Source organism: Furipterus horrens, unplaced genomic scaffold (genome assembly GCF_987537825.1).
Source record: "Furipterus horrens unplaced genomic scaffold, mFurHor1.1.pri manual_scaffold_7, whole genome shotgun sequence".
Taxonomy (NCBI): Eukaryota; Metazoa; Chordata; class Mammalia; order Chiroptera; family Furipteridae; genus Furipterus; species Furipterus horrens.
Window position 1 is genome coordinate 54,756,130 of NW_028327177.1, and position 27,276 is coordinate 54,783,405.

The 27,276-nt window shown below is 36.0% G+C and overlaps 1 pseudogene; it reads left to right on the forward strand.

The window, feature by feature from the left end:
- Nucleotides 1-2,461: 2,461 nt before the first annotated feature.
- On the forward strand, nucleotides 2,462-3,990 carry LOC150004473 (14-3-3 protein zeta/delta pseudogene; annotated as a pseudogene).
- Nucleotides 3,991-27,276: the final 23,286 nt, after the last annotated feature.

The window sequence follows — 27,276 nt, forward strand, 5'->3', positions numbered from 1 at the left end:
TAGGAATTACCATTAAGGAAGGATACTTAAACTGTAAGCTGATGGAATGATTATTATGTTTGCTTGGGAATTTAGCTGCATATCTGTATTAGCTGAATGTTGGGCTGGTGATGTAATTTCCTTATGAGTCCCATCATCCTTGCTGCTTTGGGAAAGTGATGCTTGGAGAGACTTGAAAATGGAGTAATACTATGTGTTTTTTTTTTGTTTTTTGTAGAACCCAGCTCCTGGCACAAATGCATCTCATCTATATGGGAGTTCAATACATATTTATTGAATGATTGGATTAAATGAGTCAACTAGAGAGATTTCATGTGTACTGATTAAAGGAGTGTAGGATTATAGTTGCTAGAGTCTTCAGCCTCAGCCAGCCTCTTGGGTGACAATTGACCCTCAGATCATCAAGCCAAACAAGAAACTAGGAAAATTAAAACACTCCTGAGCATATTTTAGAACCAAATTTTTCTTATGTCATCTATGAAGATGAAGGTACAGATTTTCTTTTTCTTAAGACTTAATCTGTTATTTAAAAAAAAAGACATGTCCTCCCGATTTTTATGGAAAATACAATTTTGAAGACTATACTAATAACAATAAAATATATGATTATATTGTTGAATGTCATGTGACAATAAAACTGTTCTTGCTACCTTATCCAAGATCCTCAGATGGACAATCCTGTGGGATCTGAACTAAAAGACAAACTACATGGGTGGAGAAGAATTCTTGCAGAAACTTGGTTGAATTATTGGCACAATTCATTTTTTTTTTCACTCCTGGATTGGGGTAAGTGAGGGGAGCTACTCAACTTGTTTCCAAATTGAGACCTGAAGACAATAGTTAGAATAGCAGCCTCTCCAGAAGCAAAATCCTTATCTCTGCTTTTTACTCCTAGGAGGCCTTGAGGGTCAGGGATTAAAGGCACCTTCAGTACTCCTATTATCTTCTCTTAAGAGTAAATTCAGCAGCCCACATTGGTGGCTAGGTAGGATTGAGTTTCTTTCCTAAAACACAAATACCCGGGTGTTTAGTTAATCAAGATAAAAGACTTAAGTATGTGATTTGAGCCTGAAGCCTTAGCTTGCTGCAATTTACCTCTTGTGCCTAGATTTCTTTTGTCTTAATTGCAACCACTTCAATCAAGGATTCAGAGATTTAGAATTTGGTCCTAAACAATAACTCTTCACGTAGGAACTTAAGTCATACACCAGCCAGTTTACCTGAAGCTTATTATTTAATCTAAGCTTATTTACTCATCTGTAAAATATTTTGTATGAAGACTTAAATAAAAAATTTTTTCTAAAAGTATAAACTACATTGTTCTCCTGTTATTAGTAATTTTCATAGCCCTGGCTGGTTTGGCTCAGTGGATTGAGCGTCGGCCTGCGAGCTAAGTGTCGTTGGTTCGATCTTCCAGTCAGGGCACATCAGAGAAGGAAAACTCTGACTCCAAAAAACCTCCGCTGCCTTGCGGCATACCTCTTCAGGGGAAAGGCTAAGGGAGTAAACCCCGACAGAAAATCCGGAGCCGGAGTCCCTAAGGCGGTTTGACGTTGTAGTCAACACCGGCAACTCCTGTGACGCACCTGAAGCCAAGCTGTATTGACTCCATCTTTCCCTTGGACCCTTCAGCTGCGAAGAGAGGGGGGGTCTGCTGCATGGGCAACAGCAGACCCTCCATATCACCCTGCCCAGGCTCTGTAGCTTCAGCTTCACTGGAGAGGACACTGCAGCATCATTGCAAGATGTCGATTCAACACGGGAGGAGACAGATACCGTGTCACTCCCGAGTCGGACTGCACAGCCATTCTCAGCGGTGCAGATAGACTCTTAAGAAGCTACACCATCGTCTCTCGAGATGGACGGCTGCCGATAAAGTAATTTTCATAAACTGTTGCCACTTACTTCATGTGACATGTTTCAAAATTGAGTGGCTGAAGTTTTACTAACACGAAATATAATGAAGATGCCCAGATATAATTTATTTGACTAGAAATTACTACAGATAAAGTAATATATAACATTTTCTACCCCACCCTCTACCAACAATAAACATGCTTACAAAATAAGAGCCTTGAAAACCAAGTTACTTCATTCACTTGCTTAGCAAATTTCTGTTCTTCACTTACTTTCCTTCATTTTTCAAAAATAAAATGAGTTTCTGACAGGTTTTCTTTTCTACAATTTCTCCATACTTGCTTATATTAAAATCACAAAATGCATAAGTTACTGTTTTTATTCATGGAAGTATACGTTATTAGCAACACAGTCATGAATTGAGGATAGCAACTCTTAAAACCCTGAAAGCCAGATAAAGTTGAATTTGGCTTGTAGAAATCAAAGAGAGTTTTTACTCCAAGCTCACTTATTTTCTAATATTTTCTTGAAATGTAGATTATCTATGTTTGTTAAAATATTTAGAGCCTCATCGCCGCCGCTGCTGCCGCCGCCCCGGAGAGACTACTGAGCTCGTGTCGGTCCGCCGCCACCCACTCCGGACACAGAACATCCAGTCATGGATAAAAATGAGCTGGTGCAGAAGGCCAAGCTGGCCGAGCAGGCTGAGCGATCTGATGACATGGCAGCCTGCATGAAGTCTGTAACTGAGCAAGGAGCCGAATTGTCTAATGAAGAGAGGAATCTTCTCTCAGTTGCTTATAAAAATGTTGTGGGGGCCCGTAGGTCATCTTGGAGGGTCCTCTCAAGTATTGAGCAAAAAACAGAAGGTGCTGAGAAAAAAACAGCAGATGGCTCGAGAATACGGAGAGAAGATTGAGACTGAGCTAAGAGACATCTGCAATGATGTACTCTCCTGGAAAAGTTCTTGATCCTCAATGCTTCACAAGCAGAGAGCAAAGTCTTCTATTTGAAAATGAAAGGAGACTACTACCGTTACTTGGCTGAGGTTGCTGCTGGGGATGATAAGAAAGGGATTGTGGATCAGTCACAACAGGTATACCAAGAAGCTTTTGAAATCAGCAAAAAGGAAATGCAACCAACACATCCGATCAGATTGGGTCTGGCCCTTAACTTCTCTGTGTTCTATTACGAGATTCTGAACTCCCCAGAGAAAGCCTGCTCTCTTGCAAAGACAACTTTTGATGAAGCCATTGCTGAACTTGATACATTAAGTGAAGAGTCATACAAAGACAGCACACTAATAATGCAGTTACTGAGAGACAACTTGACATTGTGGACATCGGATACCCAAGGAGACGAAGCTGAAGCAGGAGAAGGAGGGGAAAATTAACCGGCCTTCAAATTTTTGTATGCCTCATTTTAAAATTTTACACAGTAGACCATTTGTCATCCATGCTGTCTCACAAATAGCTTTTTGTTTACGATTTAGGACAGGTTTATGTTACTTCTATTTGAATTTCTATATTTTCCACGTGGTTTTTATGTTTAATATTAGGGTAGTAGAGCCAGTTAGGGAGTTATGTTTTCATCTTGAGGTGGCCAATATGGGGATGTGGAATTTTTATACAAGTTATAAATGTTTGGCATAGTACTTTTGGTACATTGTGGCTTCACAAGGGCCAGTGCTAAAATTGCTTCCATGCCTAAGCAAAGAAAACTGCCTACATATTGGTTTGTCCTGGTGGGGAATAAAAGGGATAATTGGTTCCAGTCACAGGTGTAGTTTGTTGTGGGTACTTAAAGTTTTGGGGCACTTAGAGTGCTGTAGTACAAATGGATATTCCATGGATAGTACATGTTGAACCACACGTGTATCTGTGGAATACTCAAATCTCAGTGTGCACACCTTTAACTACAGCTGCAGAAGTGTTCCTCTAGTTGTGACCCAGCTTACTCTGGATAAGGGCAGAAATGGTTCATATTCCATTATTTGTAAAGTTACCTTCTGTTTGCTTTCATTATTTTTGCTACACTCATTTTATTTGTATTTAAATGTTTTAGGCAACCGAAGAACAAATGTACAAGTAAAGGTGCAGTAAAATGAATTGCTTGATAGTCATTACTTAATGTATATCAAGCACAGCAGTAAAACAAACAAAAAAAAACATGTATTTAACTTTTTTTAGGTGTTTTTGTTTTTCTTTTTTTTCCTTTCTTTTGTGATTTCCTTTTTTGATATTTGCCTAACATGCATGTGCTGTAAAAATAGTTAATAGGAAAATAACTTGAGATGATGGCTAGCTTTGTTAATGTCTTATGAAATTTTCATGAACAATCTAAGCATAATTGTTAAGAACATGTGTATTAGTTCATGTAAATGGAATAAAAGTTTTATGAATGGACTTTTCAACTACTTCTCTACCGCTTTTCATGTAAATTAGTCATTTGGTTCTGAAACTTCTCTAAAGGAAATTGTACATTCTTGGAAATTTATTCCTTATTCCCTCTTGGCAGCTAATGAGCTTTTAGCAAGTTTAAATACAAAGTTTATCATAAACAGAATACTACTAATAGAACTACTGTTCCCAACCACATCCCATGCTCCTCCCCCCAACCCCCTGAAAAAAAGGTAATTTTTTTTTTTTTAGATGTGGGATTGGAAAAAAAAGTAATGCGTTCCATTTAAAATTTTAGTATATGGCTTTTTCTAACTTCGAGAGTCACAATATTATTGGCCCATCATGACATTGGGTATAATTAACTAAGTTTTGTGCTTCTAAATCATTTTGTTTTTAAGAATTTCTTGATACTCTTATAGCCTGCCTTTCTATTTGTCAGGTGCGCAGGATTACCTTTTTTAGCCTTCTTGTCTTGTCACCAACCATTCCTACTTGGTGGCCATGTACTTGGAAAAAAAGGCCGCATGATATCTCTGGCTCCAGTCAATGTGTAAGGATACCCTTCTTCCTTTGCTTGCATCCCAACAGACTATTTCCTTCGCCCTATTTACTGCAGTAGGTCTCTCCTTAGTTGATGAGATTGTGTTACCTCCCTGTAAAACTCTACCTATCTTGAAAGGTCTGCCATTGGCTGCTTTTAAAATCCTCCTTCTTCCTCTTCTTTAAATAATGGGGCTAAATTATACCCAAAGCTCACCCTACTGACTATTTCCTCAGTACCTTGCAGAAACACCAAACAAAAATATCATTTGAAAAGAGATGTATTTTTTTTCTTTTGGAATCTAAGCTCTTCAAGAGCAGGGACAATGTTTTCTTGTATGTTCTATTGTGCCTTGTACACTGTAAATGCTCAATAAATATTGATGATGGGAAAAAAAATTTAACCATTATACATTACCATAATAGTTAAATAATAATATATCATATGTCCTGATGGATATAATACAAATTTTTAATTAAATTTATTGGTGCAACATTGGTTAAAATATTATATAAATTTCAAGTGTATAACTTTGTAATATAACATCTGTATACTCTGTAGTGTGCTCACCATTCAAATCATGGTCTCCTTCAATTACCTTGTATTTCACTCCTTTTACCCTCTTTATTTTTCCCGTGCCCCTCTTCTCTGGTAACACCATTCTGTTTCCTGTATCTATGAGTTTGTTTTTTGTTTTTGTTTATTTGTTTATTGCTTTTTGTCTTATATACAAGAGTGAAATCATATAGTTCTTTTCATTTTCCCTCTGACTTATTTCACTTAGCATAATACTCAAGATCCATCCATGTTATCACAAAAAGCAATACTTTATCTTTTTTATAGCTAAATAATTTTCCATTGTCTATATGAACAACATATTTTTTCTCTATCTGCTGAAGGATCTGTGGGTGTGTTGTTTCCATGTCTTGACTATTGTAAGTATAATGCTATAATGAATATAAGTGGTACATATATCTTTACCAATAAGTATTTTTTAATTTTTTCAGTTAGATACTGAGAAGGATTGTTGTATCATATAGTAACTTTATTGTTAATTTTTTGAGGAACCTCCATGATTTTTTCCATAGTTGCTGCACCAATTTACATTTCCACCAGCAGTGTATGAGGGTTCCCATTTCTCTATATCCTCTCCAACACTTGTTATTTCTGATCTCAATGATAATGGACTTCTGACAGGTGTGAGCTGATATCTCATTTGGTTTTGATTTGTGGTTCTCTTATAGGTAGTGATAGTGAGCATTTTTTTTCAAGTATTTGTTGGCCATCTGTATTTCTTCCTGGGAAAAGTGCCTATTCAGGTCCTTAGCCCATTTTTAAATTAAATTGGTTGTATTTTTGTTGTTGAATTGCATGAATCATTTGTATATTTTGTATATATCACCTTGTTGTAGGTGTCATTTACAACAAAAGACTATTAGAAACAATAGAAAATACAGTAAAGTTGCAGGATACAAAATCAATATAAAAAATCTGTTGCATTTGTATATACTAACTACAAGCATATCCAAAATAGACATGGAGAAAATAATTCCATTTACAATTACAACAAAAATGATAAAATAACTAGGAGTAGATTTAATGAAGGAAGTAAATTACCTATACATCAGAAACTACAAGACATTTTCTAAAGAAATTGAAGAAGACACACATAAATGGAAATACATACTATATTTACAGATTGGAAGAATTAGCATTATTAAAATGGTTATCTTACTTAAAGCAATACACAGATTTAATGCAATGCCCACATATATACCACTGGCATTTTTCACAGAAATAAAACAAAAATCTGAAATTTGTGTGGAATCACAAAAGACCTGATACAGCCAAAGAAATTCTGAAAGGGGAAAAAAAGCCAGAGGTATTACACTCCCTGACTTCAAACTACACTATAAAACTACATAATTAAAACAGTATGGGATTGGCAGGAAAACTGACACATGGATCAGAATTAAAAGTTCAGAGATAAACCCTGATATATGTGGGCAACTAATTTTTGACAAAGAAGTCAAAAACATATAATGTAGAAAATAAAGTCTCTTCAATAAATTGTATTGTGAAAACTGAAAAGCCACTGCAAAAGGATGAAACTAGACTGCTGACACTACACACAAATTTTGACTTAAAATGGTTTAAGAATTTGAACATAAGATATGAAACAATAAGGTGCATAGAAGAAAAAATAAACATTAAACTGATGTACCTTGATCATGGAGGGATCTTTGTAAACTTAACCCCAAGACAAGGGAAGTAAAAACAAAAATAAATAAATGGAATTATATCAAACCAGAAATTCTACGCAGGAAAAAAACCCACCAACAAAACAAAAAGACAACAACCAAATAAAGATAAAATATTTGTAGATATAAATATTTTTAAACATTTCATCTATTACAGCATAGGTTTTTGGATTAAGAAAGGAGAAATATTTTCTTATCTTTTTATAGATTTGGACTGATTGTAAACCCATACTGCCCTCTGGCGTCTATTATTGTATGTCTCTCATATAACTGGATGGAAAACCACAGGGTATGTCAAGAACCTCAACACTCTCTAAAAAATAAACTTTTTACCTAAGTTCTGGCTTACAGGTCATTTGTTTTTAAATAAACAAAGCATTCAAATTTTAACATATCTTTCTTATTTAGTTTACATTTAATCAGGGCTACTTACTTAAAGGTAATATTTAGTATGTTCCTTAGGATATTTTTATCAAAATACCACTGATTTAAAGTTAAAATAATAAAAGTGTGAAATGAAAGAACTTTTCTTAAATTACATATATTTTAAACACTTTTATATACTTTTATTTTCCATTTAATGTATTTTCATATATGAACATTTTATAATTTTATATAATTATATAATAAGGCATGTTACCAAGATGTACATTTTACCAATCCTTCCACCAAAATGGATGGAGATTTAACCTACCTGTTTAGAATTTGATAAAGTTATTGAGAACAAATGGAAAGGAAAGTGCTTTAAAGAATGAGCTACCTGGATTTAAAAATTTTAGGTTAGCCTGCTTTCTAAAACCATAATCTTGAGCGAGTAGTTACTATAACTTAGTTTCAATGATCTCATCTTCAAATTACACATACATAACATTAACAGAATCATTCCAAAATGTATAAAATTATATATATTTTATAGCATGAGACAATATACACACAGATCACTAGACCTTTTTCTGACACAGAGTAAGTGCTCACTAGTTGTCAGTTTCTTTATCTTCTTTCTCTTTGAGCAACAATTCTCATGAGACATAACTTCAAAAATTGGCCCATATTAAGCACTCAATAATATTGTAAGTGAGTGAATAATTTTAGCAAATGATAGTTGTATGTGGAGAAATTTTAGCATATTTCAGGGTCTGTATCTGGTCCAATTGCCTTTCAAATTCAATATATTAGTGTATATCTAATTGGAATAAAATACAAAACTATAGATTTATGCCATTGTTCCTGAAGTAGTTGACTATATAATTTGTCTTTTCTTTTTCCTTACTTGGTTTCAGTAGAAACTAGTTTGGAAGAAAAGGTTTTTGTTTTTATCACAGTTACTTATATTGCCTCTCTGTCCTTAACTTAAATATATGGAAATGATTCAAAAACTAAGAGACTAGGAAAATAATTTTATCAATCTCTATATTCATATCTATCCTTTTTTCCACACATGCTAACCTAATGACATCAGCAAATTACCTTTAGGTTGATCCTATTGAGTTTTTCCCATTTCTATTTTTCTACCAAATGGTGACTGCCTCTATGGGCAGAGAACCTGTCTTTGTTGTCTGTGTCCTCATGGAGTCTAACACAAGACCTTTTACACAGCTGAAACTTTAGATGCCCAATGTGAATAAAGTGTTCTAATTGGGAACCAGAGGTAATCATCACTTCCCTTATTCCCATAGTGTAAAGGAAACTATATAGTTTCTATTCATCACTTGAAATGCTACTATTATCACCTATCATTGAATATCTTGGTTAAGATCATTTTAAAATGATACACTTGAAGTACAGGAATAAGAAACTCACAAAGAAATTAGAAACACTCTTATTAGGGCTCTTGGGCCACTATCTCAATCAGAAAATTTTATTTCACTTTACCAATGAAATTAATCTTTATGCATGGGTTTTATTCAGACCATACTTTATGCCAGACATTGAATAGGCACTGAGGATGCAAGGATGAACACAAAATTGTTTCCAACACAAAGGGGTCTCTGATATAGTTATGGGGGAAAATAAGTAATGCAGACACAATTACAATTATGGGCTAAGAGAGGACAACTCCCAGAAGGGATATATGAGTTGTCTCTTAGTAGGACATATGCATTAGCCAGGTGAAAATAAGGGGGATGCAATGGACAGAGAGAAGGAATGTTCCTAAAAATATGATGAGAAATATTATTGAGGAAACTCCATACTGTTTTCCACAGTGGCTGCACCAGTCTTCATTTCCACCAATAGTGCACGAGGGTTCCCTTTCTCCATATCTTCCCCAGCTTTTGTTCTTTGTTGATTTATTGATAGTAGCCATTATGGCAAATGTGAAGTAATATTTAATTGTGGTTTTAATTTGCATCTCTCTGATTAGTGACATTGAACATTTTATTCATATGTTTATTGCCCATCTATATGTCCTCATTGGAGAAGTGTCTATTTAGATCCTTTGCCCATTTTTTAATTGGGTTGCCTTTCTGATGTTGAGTTACATAAGTTTGTTATATCGTCGGCGGCGGCGGCGGCAGCCGTCCGTCTCGAGAGACGATGGTGTAGCTTCTTAAGAGTCTATCTGCACCGCCGAGAATGGTTGTGCAGTCCGACTCGGGAGTGACACGGTATCTGTCTCCTCCTGTGTTGAATCGACATCTTGCGATGACGCTGGAGTGTCCTCTCCAGTGAAGCTGAAGCTACAGAGCCTGGGCAGGGTGATATGGAGGGTCTGCTGTTGCCCATGCAGCAGACCCCCCCTCTCTTCGCAGCTGAAGGGTCCAAGGGAAAGACGGAGTCAATACAGCTTGGCTTCAGGTACGCCGCAGGAGTTGCCGGTGTTGACTACAACGTCAAACCGCCTTAGGGACTCCGGCTCCGGATTTTCTGTCGGGGTTTACTCCCTTAGCCTTTCCCCTGAAGAGGTATGCCGCAAGGCAGCGGAGGTTTTTTGGAGTCAGAGTTTTCCTTCTCTGAAATTAAACCCTTATTAGATGTATCATTGGCAAATATGTTCTCTCATACGGTGGGTTTCCTTTTCATTTTGTTGATGGTTTCTTTAGCTGTGCAGAAGGTTTTTTAATTTGATGTAGTCCCACTTCTGGGAATATATCCTAAGAATCCCAAAACACCAATTACAAAGAAGGTATGCACCCTAATGTTTGTCATTTGCAATAGCCATGATCTGGAAAAAGCCTAAGTGTCCATAAGTAAATGAGTGGATAAAAAAACTGTGCTACATTTACACAATGGGATACTATGCAGCTATGAAGAAAAGGAAATCTTAACTTTTGCGACAGCAGGATGAATCTGGAGATTATTATGCTAAGTGAAATAAGCCAGTCAGTAAAAAACCAATACCATATGATTGCACTTTTATGTGGAATCTCATGAACAAGATAAACTGACAACAAAATGGAAACAGAGGCATAGATATATGGAACAGACTTAATAGTTGTTGGAGGGATGGATAAAATATGGTGAAGGGATTAGCCAAAGAACAAGCACACATGACCCATGGACAAGGACAGTGGTGTGGTGATGGCCTGAGAAGGTGGGGAGTGGGGGCTCAATGAGGGTGGGCTAAAGGAGGAAAAGTGGGGACAACTGTAATAGCATTAATAATAAAAAATAAAGGAAAAAATATCACAAGAAATAATACAAAAGTAAGAGAGAGCAGGATAAAATCAAGGAATTTATTTATGGACTTGCTTGCTATCTGAGGCATAGATGAAGAGACGGGAGTAGTAAATGAGAGTTCTGAGAAGTAAGCAGAGATAGGAGCATATATAGCCCTTACAAAATGCTGGCTAATGGGTTCTAGCTTGAGAGCAAAGGAAACCTTTGAAGAATTTTAAGCAAGAGTGACAATCATATGAATTTTTGGAAGATACTTTTCATTATATTATTAGGCATAAATTAGAATAGAGGAAGGATGGAACTAGAGAGACAAGTTGAAATATTTTTAAAAAATCTCAGTAAGAGCTGACAGTAGCCTGACCTTGAGTATAGGCCACAGTCATGGGGATATTTGGGTAGGAAGTAAAATAAACAGGTTTAGTGACAGAGGAGAGACTACAGAAGAGAGAAAGGTCACAGTAAGGTGTCTCACTTGAAAAACCAGAGTATTATTCTCAGGGATATCAGAACCTTGAAGGGAAAGCAGGTTTTAGGTAGAAGATGATATGGTAAATTTAGTTTGAAATATGGTGAGTTTCAGGAGCATTTAGCAAGTTGGATGCATAAATCAAAACACTGCACAAAAAAATAGTTTATAGTCAACACCAGGTAGGTAGTTCATGAGGGCCAGGGGTGTAGGACTGTTGCTTGGAGGGAATGTGCATGGGAGAAAAATAGAAGGACAACAACAATAAAGAGATTCAGTGGAGGGACATCCACAAAGCAGTGAGGGTCTCCAGGAAGGTATCCCAGAGTACACATTCAATAAACATTTGCTTAAGTACGCAGTTCATTTAAATTTAAAACAAAGATCTATAATAAAAACCTTTTAATATTCTTTGTAACCAATAGAGAAAATTTAAAAGAATATGTATTCATAAGAGCAGACTTCACACAAAAATAGATGTTATGTTTGAGCAGTTACCATATGCTAGATACTCCCTGTGAATCTCATACATACTACATTATGCATCTTACAACCTGGTGATATAGATTATTTAAACTTGCATTCATGAGGAAACGTATGATCATAGAAGCAATATGGTGTGGTTTTTAATAATATAAACCCTGAGATCAGAAAGACCTAGATTCTGTTGCTGACTATATTATTAGCTGATGTCCTTAGACAACTTACATTCTTCAAGTATCTCATCACTCAAAATTCACACATATAGTAAGCATCATATTATATTTGTGTTATGTAACTTTTATCATTGGGTGATTTACCTAAAGTCACAAAGGTTATCACAAATTAAACTAAGATTTAAATCTAAGCATAAAAAATTCCAATCATTACACTCACCTTAATACTCATCTTCTATATCTCAAAAAAATTCTAAAACTATATATATTCTAAATATATATGTATACATATATATAAAACTTAAAAGTTACCTGAAAAAACATATTAAATATAATATTAAAAGTATTTTTGAAAGGAGTTCATATAATTGAATAAAAATTGATTCATATTAATAGATGAGCAAAGGACATAAATAGACATTTCATTAGTCAGAAATGATTCCCAGTAATTTAAGATATGGGGAAAAGGGCTTTAATTTGGAGGAAATAAAGTGAATAAAACTATAAACTGAGATAATAAATTTTTCATCAACAAAAGAAACAGCAACAGAAAAAAAAATACTGTTTCACATTGGCAGTGGTGTGGCTACATGGACTTGCTCATATAATGCTTATCTGAACACAAACTGCCTTAATTTTGATATCTGGATTTTGGCATTTTGTTTCATGACCCATGAAAATGTTTATACCTCTTGGCATAATAATTATAGTTTAAAAACTATTTTCTATATTATCAAACATTTATTATAGCATCATGTATAACAGTGAACATTTGGAAACAATAAAATTTCCATAAAGAGAAGATATTAAAGCACATTGGGATCCTTTTATATGATGGAACATTATGCAGTTATTTATAATTATGAACATAGAAGGAATCTTAGCATGTAATGCTAAATAAAAAAACAGAGCTCAATTCTTCCTAGACATTATTATTCCAACTATGTATAAAATGTGCATAGGAGGAAGCTTATTTGAAAAAATAATGAAGGAAAAGTTTCCTAACTTGATGAAAGAAATGGACTTATGAGTCCAGGAAGCACATAGGGTCCCGAACAAGGTGGACCCAAAATTAACCACACCAAGAGACATCATAAATAAATTGCTAAAGGTTAAAGATAGAGAATCATAAAAGCAGCAAGAGAAAAGCAGATAGTTACCTACAAATGAGTTCCCATAAGACTATCAGCTGATTTCTCAAAAGAAACTTTGTAGGCAAGAAGGGACTGGCAAGAAGTGATGAAAAGCAAGGACCTACAACCAAGATAAGTCTATCCAGCAAAGCTATCATATAGAATGTAAGGGCAGATAGAGTGCTTTCCAGATAAGGTAAAGCTAAAGAAGTTCATCATGACCAAGCACTTATATGAAATGTTAAATGGACATATTTAAGAAAAAGAAGATTAAAACTATGAAAGTAAAATGACAACAAACTCATAACTATCAACAAATTAATCTAAAAAACAAAACCAAACTAAACAACTAAAACTGGAAAAGAACCATGGATATGGAGATCATATGGAAGGTTATCAGCATGGAGGGGGAGAGGAGAGAATGAGGGAAAAGGTGCAGGGATCAAGAAGTGCAACTGGTAGGTACAAAATAGACAGGGGGACGTTAAGAAGAGTAAAGTAAATGGAGAAGCCAAAGAACTTATATGCATGACCCAAGGACGTGAACTAGGTATTGGGAATTGTTGGAGGGAAGGAAGGTACCAGGTGGGGTGGGAGGCGGGGCATGCAAAAAGAAAAAAGAGATTGAGACAATTGTGCTAGTATAATTAATAAAATATACTTAAAAATAACTAAAAATTAGTACTTGGGAGTGGGGAGTTGTAAATTCTTGCAGTCACTATGGAAAACAGTATGGAGAGTCCTCAAAAAATTACAAGGAGAACTACCATGCAGCCCAGTAATTTCACCACTGAGTGTCCAAAAAAATGAAGATAAGTATTTGAAAAGATATATACATCCCTATATTCATTGCAGCATTGTTTATAATTGCCAAGGTGTTCATTGATAGGTAAATGGATAGATATGGTAAATATATATAAAAAAATTTTGCTCAGCAAAAAAAAAAAAAATTAAATATTGCCATTTGTGAAAACATAAATGGGCCAAGAGAATATTATGTAATGTAAAGTAAAATAAGTCAAATAGAGTAGGAAAAATAGCATATGTTTTCACTGATATGCAGAATCTAAATAACAAAAAAAAATTGAACAAATGAAACAGAAACAAACTCATAAATATAGAGAACAAACTGATGGTGAAGGAAAGTGGGGGTTGCACTGAAAAGGGGAAAGGGATTAAGAGGTATAAACTTCCCATTATGAACTAAGACACAGGTATATAATATATAACATAGGAAATAAAGTCAGTAATATCATAATAAATGTGTATGGTGACCAATGGCTACTAAATTTATTGTATGGATCACTTTACGAGGTATGTAAATGTTGAATCAGTATGTTGTAGGTTGGAAACTAATATAATATTGTATATTAACTATAATTAAGATACATTTTAAAAGTAAAATTAAAAAATAAAAGCTAGTATTTTTTAGCCTTTAACAAACATTCAATTAAAAAAAAAATCAATAGACCCAGAAAACATGCTATCAGTAGGTTGCTTAATATGGGGATCAATTAATTTAGGACTTACTGATACATCCTAAGATTGAAACAAAATAAAAGAATTAATAGGCCAAATATAAAAGCAAAAATTGTTATTATTATAATTTTACTATTCTCCAGTTCTTTTTGAAGGGTAAATTATTTAATATTATACTCGTATGAGTGAAGGCTTTCCAGTTCTGGTCACAAGAAACAAATGTCTAAATGTAGACATCTGATACTCTCTGAATTTCTCTTAGGAAATAATTCAAATCCTAACAGACTTTAGTAGACTGTGAATAAATTATAATCAGAATCAACACGTGACTTATTAAAGACATTTCTACTGACTAGCAATTGCTGTATATCAGGAAAGTAGAAATGTAGAAAAGGGTAAGAGTGAAACCAGATTAGAAAGCGTCCAAATTTTGCTTTGTGAACTTGAGGAAGTTACTTGACATTTTAGAAGCTAAATTCCATCATCAGAGCATTATTAAAAATAATACTCAGTTTGAAGTGTTTTCTAAGGGATTATATGACATAAAAGTGATTTGCTCACAATTTCTTCTCTACCAATTTTAATTCTCTGTCTCAAATTCATAAATTAAACCCTTCTTTCCAGAGACTTATTTTTACCAAGTGACTATATATGGAAAAAGAATAACTAAATTTTAACTAAATTTGTATCCGCCAAGAACAGAGCCAGAACATACACATACATTCTCTCTCTGAGAATACTATTAAAAATATACTCTTTACATTGATTTTAAACCTTGATTATTCTAGTCTTCCCAATGGTGTTTATAAATCTATACTGTTTATTCTTTTTTCTCTTCCATTTAATGGTTTCTAAAGCATTTGAAAATGTACATTAAAAATATTGTCCTCTATTTTTCATGTAAATTTCACAGATCTTTCAACAAGACTTCCAGACTAGTTCATTTTGTTTATCCATTTCTAGAGTATTCTAATTTAAGCTTCCTCCCAAATTTTGCACATGTATTGAATGATCTAAAGGAGGAGAACACCATAAAATTATTGCTAGTTCCCCATGTCCTGGACATCATACTTCTGAATACATGCAGCAGCTTAAATTTAGTTTAGCCTTTTGTGATAACAAAATTACATAATTTATTGAAATGAATGGCTACCACCATCTTCTGTACATGTGTTTAATTTTTTCCTAAATATATTTAACCTGTGTGTTTTTACCTAGAAAACTCCATCTTTTAATTTTTAGTCTATTTTTCCACTTTGTCAAAATTAATTCAATTTGATTGTATATTCATAACACTAGTTTCTATACCTGCCTTTCTGTATCTACAGAAGTAGTAAACATATTGTCATCTATACTATGATGCAGCAATTCCGTGCCTAGCTGTTTATCTAAGGAACTAACTATATGTGTCCACAAAAAGACATGTACACAAATATTCACAGCAACTTTATTTATAATAGCCTCAGTGTGGAAATGACCCACATGTACTTAATAGGTGAACAATGTGTGTATATCTATACAGGAAAATACTATGCAGCAGTAAATTGAAACAAACATGTAACAACATGAATGCATCTCAAAAAATATACTGAGCAAAAGGAGCCACACACTTAAAAGAGTGGGTACTATTGATTTAGTAAAAAGCAAAACAAATGTATATAGAACTCAGAACAGTGATCACTCCTTGAGGGGCTGGGATATACTCGAGACCAAAATAAAGAAACTTTCTGTTGTTCTGGAATGGGAACTGTTCTGTATCTGATTATATACACACAGTCAAAATTTATAAAATCATGCATTTAAAATGGGGCAGTTATTGTAAGAAAGCTACGTCTTATTAAACTTGATTTTTTAAAAACTGATAACTTAAACATTCATCAGTAGGTGAAATTGGTTAAACAAGCCTTTGTACATTCATACAACACAAGACTGTACACCAAAAAAAAAAAGAAAAAAGAGGAAGAAGAAGAAAACCTAACTGCTAATATGCATAAACATATACAGATGAATGTCCAACAATTTGCTGAACAGAAGCAGCCAGACACAAAAGAAATCATCTACTTTCATGGGTTGGATTGAATCCCCAGTGCCCATAGCAAAGCTTTATTTCATTTATTTTTTTCTGTGTTGATGGTTTGGTCTCCCTGTTTCCACAATTTCTGCTTCCTACAATCACTTCCCAAACTCTAAACAAAATTATTGCACCAAAATCCTTGTTACTTTTGGTGTTACAGAAACTACAGCAAGTTTATTAAAAGGTTAAAGTATGTGCATGTCATTTTTAGTGATTCCTCTCTTTAGTCAAATCTCTTTAATAAGGTACTAATTCCTAGTTCCAACTACATCAAATAAGAAATTCTCTCTTACATTACAGAGATTGCCAAATGTAGATCTGTAGAACAGCTACATCAGAATCACATTTGAAGCTTATTAGGAATACAGATTTTTCAGGCCTTGTATGTTCCTGAACTTAGGGCAAAGCTTTTAGTCTTTCATCATGAAGTACGGTGTTAGCTGTGGGTTTTCCATAAATGCCTTCTGCAGGTTGAGGCAGTTCTCTTTTATCTTTCCTGTGTTTCCATCCCAATAATGTGTTGAATTTTGTCAAATACTTTTTTTTTTTTTGGTTATCATAGAGATGATCATATGGTTTTTGTACTTTAGTCTTTGATATAGTATATTACATTAATTAATTTTGGGGTATTAACCCACTTTGCATTCTTGAAATAAACCTTACTTAGTCAGAATGCATACTTTTCTATTCATTGATGGTTGTGGTTTTCTACTATGTTGTTGAGGATTGTATTTCTATATTCAAAGGAGACACTGGTCAGTAATTTTTCTTTTCTTGTATTGTTTTTGTCTAGTTTGGGGCATTTTGTTGCTTTTATTCACTTGTTTATTTGGTTATCTGATTGGTGCCTTATAAAGACTGTTCAGTGATTTCTATTTTTACCATGGTGCAGAGCACCTGATATTTCTCCTCAGAAGGTCAGCCTTGGAAATCTGCATGGCCTCCTTGCAATGACAGTACTTTCACCAGGACTGTGTCTTTTCCTCCATCTCTCAATTTAGTTGGTTGCTTCTGATGCCATGGCATCAGTTCTTAGTACAGTATTCACTAACTTGCTGACTGGTTGTTCTGTTGGTTTTAACAATGCCCTGGGGGCATAACTCTCTCCACAGTCTGATCCAATGAAATTCAGGCTTTTTTGCAATAGTAGTAATTTTTTTTCCCTTTTTATTAAATATATTGGGGGTGATACTGGTTAATAAAATTATGCAGGTTTCAGGTGCACAACTCTATCACACATCATCTGTAGTGTGTTGTATGTTCACCACCCCAAGTCAAGTCTGCCCATCAGTTCATTACCATTTATCCCCCTTAATAGGACAAAAGCCACTTTCTCAGGCTGTCTTTCCCAGAACTGGCTGAACCCCATAAAACATGATTGACCCTAATTGTTTTATGAGCTAGAAGCACCCTGAAGGTGCAGAGGCTCCAGAAACTTATGAAACAGGACATACCAGACCATGACTGGTCAACCAGACCTGCACCCAAAGATAACATCAAAACAAGTTGCAGCCAAACTGAAACATTCTGCTCTACAACCACCCCACCTGGCAAAAGCCCAAAGCCTTAACCCCTTGGGCCTGGTGCATATCTCCACACCTAGCTCTTTCCCTCCTTTGGGAGAGTAAAAATAAAAAACCGTTACTCTCTGCACTTTCTTCTCTGTGAATTCTTTCACAGCCTGTGTCACAGACAACCCTAACCCCCACTAAACTCTCCTCTCCCTCCCTCCCATTCCCTCCCCTCCAGCACTCACCACACTGTTGTCCTTGACCAAGAGTTTTTTTTCTTTTTTTCTTTTCTGCTCAATCCCACCACCCCTCCCTCAGCTGTATTTTTAGGCCAGTTTTGAGCCTTGCTTGCTCCAACTCCAGAGATCTTTTATTTGTTTTTTCCCCTGGTTCGTCCTGGTAAACTACTAACTATGGTTTAGCTTGTTGCCTTCATGGAGCTGTTACCAAACCAAATCCGGAACCGATTTGGGTTCTTGTCTTCTGAAATAAAATAATTTAGCTCACAGATGCTGATAATGAAAATAAGATTTATTTCAGCTCTGCAGAGGACGGAAACTCTGGGAATCAGAACCAGAAAGTCACACGTGGATGTGAGTACTCAGGCTTTTTATTGGGGTGAGAGGATTGGGGTAGGCTTTTCAGTTTAAGTGTGAGTTTCCATAACTATTGGGCATGGAAGGGCTATTTCTCTTGGGAGTAAGGGGAAGGGGAGCTGAAAGAGGAGTCCAAGCTCACTCCCTTTGTTCAGGTACTATCTCTCCATTTTCATTAATATTACTTCCTTCCCCCGACACCTATAGTATCTCCCAACTGCTGGGAGAAATATCAAATGACATTCCCAGACCAGGGTGATTTAAGCTATGTATTCTTTGGTTAGGGAGGAGAGGTGGAAACCATTTGCTCTCAAGTGTCCTTGGTTAGGGGAGATAAGGTCTTGTGATTCACCGACTGACTAAGTCACTCAAACTGTTCAGCCTTGTTTACTTTTCTTGTCTCAGTTTCTCCATTTCATTTGCCCAGGAATTTTCCTACCTTCTTTCCATGATGTCTCAGAGCTACCAGCCTCCTCTTAATGCTTACCTTCAAAATGTCTGCTGTTTGCAGCATCATCCTTAGGCTTAAGCTTCCTCAGGTACTTTTCCAAATTAAGTTGAGAAGAGCTTCAGAGCTCTATGTTCTTATAGACTGCCTCTACCCTTGGGCAAAAACTCTGAGCCACCTATGCAGTAAGGGAATAATGGCCCACTTCTTTCTGAATGACAGCTGTCTTTATGAGCAGAACTCTGGCAAGTGCATCAGCCTCTTTTTCTTAGTTTGCCTCTACTGGTGTGGAACCTTCATCCTATGAGAAGAATGAAGAGAGGGAGATGGGACCCAGTGTTCTCATCATACTGCTCTGACAAATGCAGACTGTGGAAACTCTTGATCTCTTAGTCACACATGGGGGAGGGAGTCCTGAATCCTTAGCTGCAGTGGCCAGGAATAGAGATTCTGTCATGATGAGCTGGTGGGCAGAGGTAGGGTAGTCAAGGCTCAAATGCCACGTTTATCGTTATTCTTACTGAGCTTTGGTAGATTCTGCTTGAATAAATATTTTTCCATTTGTTGAAAGGCCTTAATATTCAGAGAGTTTAATGAATTTTTTTCTATAATTTTCACTAGTTACTGTTGTTCCCGTGGGTATAGGGTCTGTGGGACTCCTTGTGTTGTCTTTTGGAAGTTGAGAGACTCATTTTCTTTTTCTTTAAGTGAATTTTTGTTTGTGGTTTTCTTCTTGAATTCTTTCTTGAATACTGTTCCCCCAAAAGCTCTATGTTACCTAAAAATAAAGCCTATGAAATTTTAAAGATAAATTTTATTAATTATTCTGTTACAGTTGTCCCAATTCTTTCCCTTTGTCCCTCTCTTCCCAGTACCTTCCTTCCAGCAGTCTCCCTCCATCCTTTTATTCATGTTCATGGGTCATGCATGGAAGTTCTTTGGCTTCTCCCTTTCCTATACTATTCTGAACATACCCCTATCTATTTTGTTCCTACCAGTTACGCTTCTTGGTCCCTACACCATTTCCCCATTTCTCCCCCTTCTGTCTCCCAGTTGATAACCCTCCAAATGATCCCCATACCTATGATTTTGTTTCTGTTTGGTTGTTTGCTTAGTTTGTTTTGTTTTGTCTTTTAGACTCAGTTGTTGATAGTTGTGAGTTTGTTGCCATTTTAATGTTTATAGTATTGAGCTTGTTTTTTCTTTTTTTTAAACAAGTCCCTTTAACATTTCATGTAATAAGGGCTTGGTGATGGTAAACTCCTTTAGCTTTACCTTGTCTGGAAAGCACTTTATCTGCCCTTCCATTCTAAATGATAGCTTTGTTGGATAGATTAATCTTGGTTGTAGGTCCTCACTTTTTATCACTTTGAATATTTCTTGCCAGTGTCTCCTTGCATGCAAAGTTTCCTTTGAGAAATCAGCTGATAGTCTTATGGGAACTCCTTTGTAGGTAACTCTCTGCCTTTCTCTTGATGCTCTTAAGATTCTCTCTTTATCTTTAACCCTTGGTGTTTTAATTATGATGTGTCTTGGTGTGGTCATCTTTGGGTCCACCTTGTTTGGGACTCTTTGTGCTTCCTGCACTTGTATGACTATTTCCTTCACCAAATTATGGAAGTTTTCTTTCACTATTTTTTCAATACATTTTCAATTTCTTGCTCTTTCTCTTCTCCTACTGGCACCCCTGTGATTCAGATGTTGGTACATTTAAAGTTGTCTCAGAGGTTCCTAATTCTCTCTTCATTTTTTCTCAGTTTTTTCTTTTTTCTGTTCTGGGTGATTGTTTACTTCTTATTTTGTTCCAAATTGTTGATTTGAGTCCTGGCTTCCTTCCCAACACTGTTGGTTCCCTGTATATTCTTCTTTATTTCACTTTGTATAACCTCCACTTCTTTATTTTGTGGCTAACTCAATCATTTCACTGAGCATCCTGATAACCAGTGTTTTGAACTATGTATGTAGGTTGACTATCTCCATTTTGTATAGTTCTTTTTCTGGGGTTCTGTTATTGTCTTTAATATGGGCTATAGTTCTTTGCCCCCTCAATTTGGCAGCCTCTCTGTGTTTGTTTTGTGTATTGGGTAGAGCTGCTTTGATTCTGTGTCTTGGTAGAATAGCTTACTGTAGTAGGTTTCCTGTAGGGTCCAGTGGCACAGTCTCCCCTATCATCCTAGCTGGGTACTCAAGGTGGACCCTTTGTGAGGGCTGAGTACACCCTCCTGTTGTAGTTGAGCCTTGGTTGCTGTTGGCAGATCAATGGGAGGGATTTATCCAGGCCAGTCAGCTCCAAGGACTGGCTGACACCACTGACCACCAAATTCCACCCTCTGTGGAAAATCAGCTGTACAGTAGCAGAATGGTGGTGCTCCAACATAATGTTTAGCTGTCCACTGGGTGTGCTTGCCCTGGGGTTTCCTGGCTGGTGCAGACCAAGGTCACCCTCCACCTGTGTTTTGTCTAGGGCATCGTCCCTGAGCTGTAAAGCAATCTGAAGTGGCTGCTACTTTTTCCAGGCTTGGAGATTCCCAGGAGAAGGCAAACTGTGAATCTCACCTGGCTGCTGATAGTGCCAAGGCCCACTGTTACTTGTTTAATAGGATTTAAGAAGTTGTGAAGCATGAGCCAAGACAAGGCATTCACATGGAAAACTGTCTGGGGAATCCTCAAGGTGGGTCTAATAGTGTTAGCCAGATTGATGTAGTTTCAGATATAGCACCAGCTTCTCAGCTCTGTAGGTAGAGGGTTTAGAAGAGACAATGGCCTCTGCTCACCTTGATGCCAGACACTTCAGTTCCTCCCTGTGTACCACTGGTGCTTTTCAAGCTTCTACCCATGTGTAGGTTCTTTAAAAGGAATTGCTTGGGATTTCCAGAAGTTTATTCCACTGACTATCGTCACTGGTTTTTGCAGCCAGAAGTTGTGGTGACTCATCTTCCTGGCCCTGGAACCCTAGGTTGGGGGGACTCGTGTGGGGCTGGGACTTCTCGCTCCAGAGATATCCATCCCAAATTTTTATCCACCACATATGTGTGAGAAACAAGTCCATTCTTCATCTGCACTCCTCATACCCATCTCCATGGATGTGGTTTCTTTAATTGCATTGTTGTCAGACTTCCATTCAGTGGGATTTCTGATGGCTCTGGCTGATGGTTGCTCTATATTTTAGTTGCCATTTTGGTGTGGCTGTGTGAAGAGGTAAGCCATGTCTGCCTACACTGCCATCTTGACCAAATCCGAGCCCATGAAATTTAATCACAAGTCACTTTATGTATATTTCCTGAAAACAAGTACGTTAATTTTTTTTAGTAGAACACTGATTCTCTCATATTAAACATTTGTTGAGAAACAAAGACTGAAGATGCAATCATTTGTAATTTTGCTGAAATTCAAATTTGAATTTCAGACTTGGAGTCTACTGTTCAGAAATGGGTGTTTTCTTTTTAACTGATTTTAGAGAGAGGGGAAGGAAGGGAGAGATGGAGAGAAACATCAAAGTGAGAAGGAAACATCGATCAGTTGCTTCTTGCATGCACCTCAATCAGTGACCAAACCTGCAACCTAGGTATGTGCCCTGACCAGTAATGGAACCCCCAGCCTTTCCGTTTACAGGATGATGCTCCAACCAACTGAGCCACACCAGGTAGTGAAGTTAACTTTTTTAAAATAAGCAGTTACTTAACATTTTCATCCAAGAGTAGCTTTATTGTATTCTATTTATCCACTAAGGGGACTTAAGTAAACAAACACACAAAAAAAGACCCTGTATTTATTTGTAAAATGCAGTTCTCATTTGAGAAATAAAGCTTCATGACTTAAAGTATTATAATATACATAGATAAAACATACTATAACAGGGTAGGGGGACCCCAGACCCTACAAATAGGCAGGGGAGTGGGAAGGGGGCCCAGGGACAGAAGGCACAGTACTTAGGGAACATTTGCATAACAAAGGCAAACTAATGCAACCCCATGAGTTCAATAGATAACAAAATGTGTTCATAGTTGGTTCTTCCTAGAAGATATCCCTCCTAAGAGAGAAAAATATATAATTTAGAAACTTTTCTCATTCCAAAAATTACTTCATAGAAAAACATTATTTGGCCTAAAGTGAACATTAATTATTTGATCAGTATTCTTCTTCACTAGATAGATATAGACAGATAGATACAGAGACCAACAATTTCTTATCTTTGGTTTCTAGCTTTATAAATGATCCCAAAATGGACTAAAAATTTTATGAAATGACTCACATATTTTCTAAATGGCCTTTAATTTTGAATTCACTCCTTTTTATTTGTGGTAAAATAGGACTCTATCCTACAGTTAACAGTTGCACCATCTCTAAGCCCCAATTTCCTTGTATGTATAAAAGGTATCCTAATACTAATTATCTCATAGTATTAGAATAGTTATTATATTAGGTAATATAGGTGGTGCCTGTGCCAGAGTACCTATTATATAATACATTATCAATAAATATTACCTGATATTTATTATTCTCATAACTATAGGTATTCCTCAAGGATCTCTCAATATGTCACTTGCTCCTGATTTTAATCAATTACTACAGTGCTTATATAGCTATATTTGGGGGGTATTATCTCACGTTCATACATATCTTTCTATTTGTTTCTATATGTATATGTACATTAAGAAAAAAATCCAAAGATCAACTCCCTCAGGCAGAATAATATCCCTAATCTTGACTTCTAGTTTACTCTAGCAAGTGCAGAGAATGAGAGAGGAGAGAAATTACAAGTAATGTTTATCATTCTTACCTTAAATTTCCTGTATTTTCCAAATTTTAAATAAAATGAATATTTTTCCATTATAAATTTTAACCCTATCTAAAAATTCAGTAGTGTTTTTATTTGTACATAACATTTCATTACTTTTTTTTTCAGTTTGGAGTGCTTAATTTTTTTTTTCTTTTGTTTCCCCCTTGCGTTGATCCACTGTTGTCCCAACAAGAAGTCTCGGGTTGTTTCCAGACACTGTGAGGTGGGTGGGCCCTGGGTCAAGCAAGCTACCCAAAAGCCAGTAGGATGCATCTTCCCGCCTCAGCTCAGAGCCCCTTCCTGCACACAGGTGGAGGATCCCGGATGAGCCCCCAAATTGTGCGAAATGCTCACAATAAAAACTGGGACACAGGACTTGAGCAGCAAAGCGAAGCATTCATTCACGAGTCTGCAGAGTCGGGCGCACCCTCAGTCAGGAGAATGTGCGCCTCAATTTTTATAATATACAAAAAATATATAGCAATTTTATGTAGATACAATTCATATTTCATACAATTCATCTATTGAAAGTGTACCACTTAATGTTTTTTAGTATTCTCAAAGCTGTGCAACAATCACTAGTCAATTTTAGAATATTATCATCATCAAAAAAGAAACTATTCTCACGAGCAATTACTTCCCATTTCATACCAATCTCTAGGCAACCACCAATTCACTTTGTCCCTAAATAATTTCTTAAAAATATCATACAATAGATAGTTCTTTTAATCATTATATAACGAATACCTGTTTATCTACTGAGGGCTTTTTTTTTTAAATTTATTTTTACTGTTTTTCTATTACAGCTGTCCCATTTTTTCCCCCATTGCTCCCCCCTCATTCAGCCCACCCTTTCTCCCACAGTCAATCCCCAACCCGTTGTCCATGTCCATGGGTTATTTATACTAGTTCCTTTACTAAACCCTTCCCTTACTTACCCCTTTTGCTCCCTCCCCCCTCCCTTATGGTAACTGTTACTCTGTTCCTTGTTTACATGTCTCTAGTTCAATTTTGTTCATTTGTTTGTGTTGTTCATTAGTCTCCTGTATTAGATAATATTATATAGTATTTTTCTTTCATTCCCTAGCTTATTTCGCCAAGTATAATTTTCTCTAGTTCCATCCATGTTATCCCAAATGATGGAGTTTCTTCTTTCTTTCTGCTGCATAGTATCTCATTGTGTAAATGTACCACAGATTTTTAATCCACGCATCTACAGATGGGCAATTAGGCTGTTTCCAGCACTTGGCTATTGTAAATAGTGCTGCTATGAACATAGGGGTGCATATGTTTTTTTGAATTGTGGTTTCAGAATTCTTCAGGTATAATCCCAGCAGTGGAATTGCTGGTTCAAAAGGCAGTTCCATTTTTAATGTTTTGAGGAAATTCCATACTGTTTTCCATAATGGCTGCACCAGTCTGCATTCCCACCAACAGTGCAGTAGGGTTCCTGTTTCTCCACATCCTTGCCAGCATGTGTTTGTTGTTGATTTGTTGATGGCCATTCTGACTGGTGTAAAGTGGTATCTCATTGCAGTTTTTATCTGCATCTCTCTGATGACTAGTGATGTTGAGCATTCTTTCATATGCCTAGGGACCCTCTGTATATCCTCCTTGGAGAAATGTTTGTTCAGGTCCTTTGCTCATTTTTTAATTGGGCTCTCTGTCTTCTTGGTTGTGAGATGTATAAGTTCTTTATATATTTTGGAGATCAATCCCTTGTCTGAGGTATCATTGGCAAATATGTTTTCCCATATGATTGGTTCCTTTTTTATCTTGCTGATGCTTTCTTATGCTGAGCAGAAACTCTTTAGTTTGATGTAGTCCCATTTATTTATTCTTTCCTTTATTTCCCTTGCCTTAGGAGATATATTGGTGAAAATGTTGCTATGTGGGATACCTGAAATTCCCCTGCCTATGTTTTCCTCTAGGACTTTTATGGTGTCAGAGTTTATATTTAAGTCTTTGATCCATCTCGAGTTTATTTTGGTGTGTGGTGTAAGCTGGTGGTCTAGTTTCAGTTTTTTCCATGTCCATGTTTAGTTCTCCCAACACCATTTGTTGAAGAGGCTCTTCTCACTCCATTTTATGTTCCTTCCCCCTTTGACAAATATTAGCTAACCATAGAGGCCTGGGTTTATTTCTGGGCTCTCCATTGTGTTCCATTGATCTATATGTCTGTTCTTATGCCACTACCAGGCTGTTTTGATTACAGTGGCTTTGTAGTATAGTTTGATGTCTGGTATTTTGATTCCTCTTGCTTTGTTCTTTTGTCTCAGGATTGCTGTGGCTATTCAGGGTCTTTTTTGGTTCCATATAAATTGCTGAAGTATTTGTTCTAGGTCTGTGAAATATATCACTGGTATTTTAATAAGGATTGTGTTGAATCTATATATTGCTTTGGGTAGTACAGACATTTTAATAATGTTGATTATTTCCATCCATGAACATGGTATATGCTTCCATTTATTTGTATCTTCCTTCATTTCTTTCTCCAGTGTTATATAGTTTTCTGAGTACAGGTCTTCTATCTCTTTGGCTAAGTTTATTCCTAGGTACTTTATTTTTCTTGTTGCTATAGTAAATGAGATTTTTTTTCCTAGTTTCTATATCTGATTTTATATTGTTTGTGTACAGAAATGCCTTCAATTTCTGAATATTGACTTTGTATCCTGCTATTTTGCCAAATTTGCTTATTATATTGAGTAGTTTATTAATGGAGACTATAGGTTTTCCTATGTACACTATCATGTCATCTGCAGATAATGACAGTTTTACTTCCTCTTTTCCAATTTGGATGCCTTTTATTTATTTATTTTTTGATCTGATTGCTGTGGCTAGAACTTCCAAGACTGTGTTGAATAGGAGTGGAGAGAATGGATATCCTTTTCTTATTCCTGATCTCAGGGAGAATGCTTTTAATTTTTGTCCATTGAGTATGATGTTGGCTTCAGGTTTCTCATATATGACCTTTATTATGTTGAAATATGCTCCCTCTATTCCCATTTTGCTGAGTGTTTTTATCATAAATGGGTGTTGAACTTTATCAAATGCTTTTTTAGCATCTGTTGGTATGATCATATGATTTTTGTCTTTCATTTTGTTTATGTGATTTATTGTGTTTATTAATTTGCAAATATTAAGCCATCCTTGCATCCCTGGGATGAATCACACTTGATCATGCTATATGATCTTATTAATGTGTTGCTGATTTTGGTTTGCCAATATCTGTTGAAGATTTTAGCATCTATGTTCATCAGCGATATTGGCCTGTAGTTTTCTTTCTTTGTTGTGTCTTGACCTGGTTTTGGGATTAGGGTAATACTGGCTTCATAGAAAGAGTTTAGGATTTTTCCCTCTTCTTGGATTTTTTGGAATAGTTTGAGAAGGGCAGGCATCAATTCTTCCCTAAATGTTTGTAAAATTTGCCAATGAAGCCATCCAGTCCAGGGCT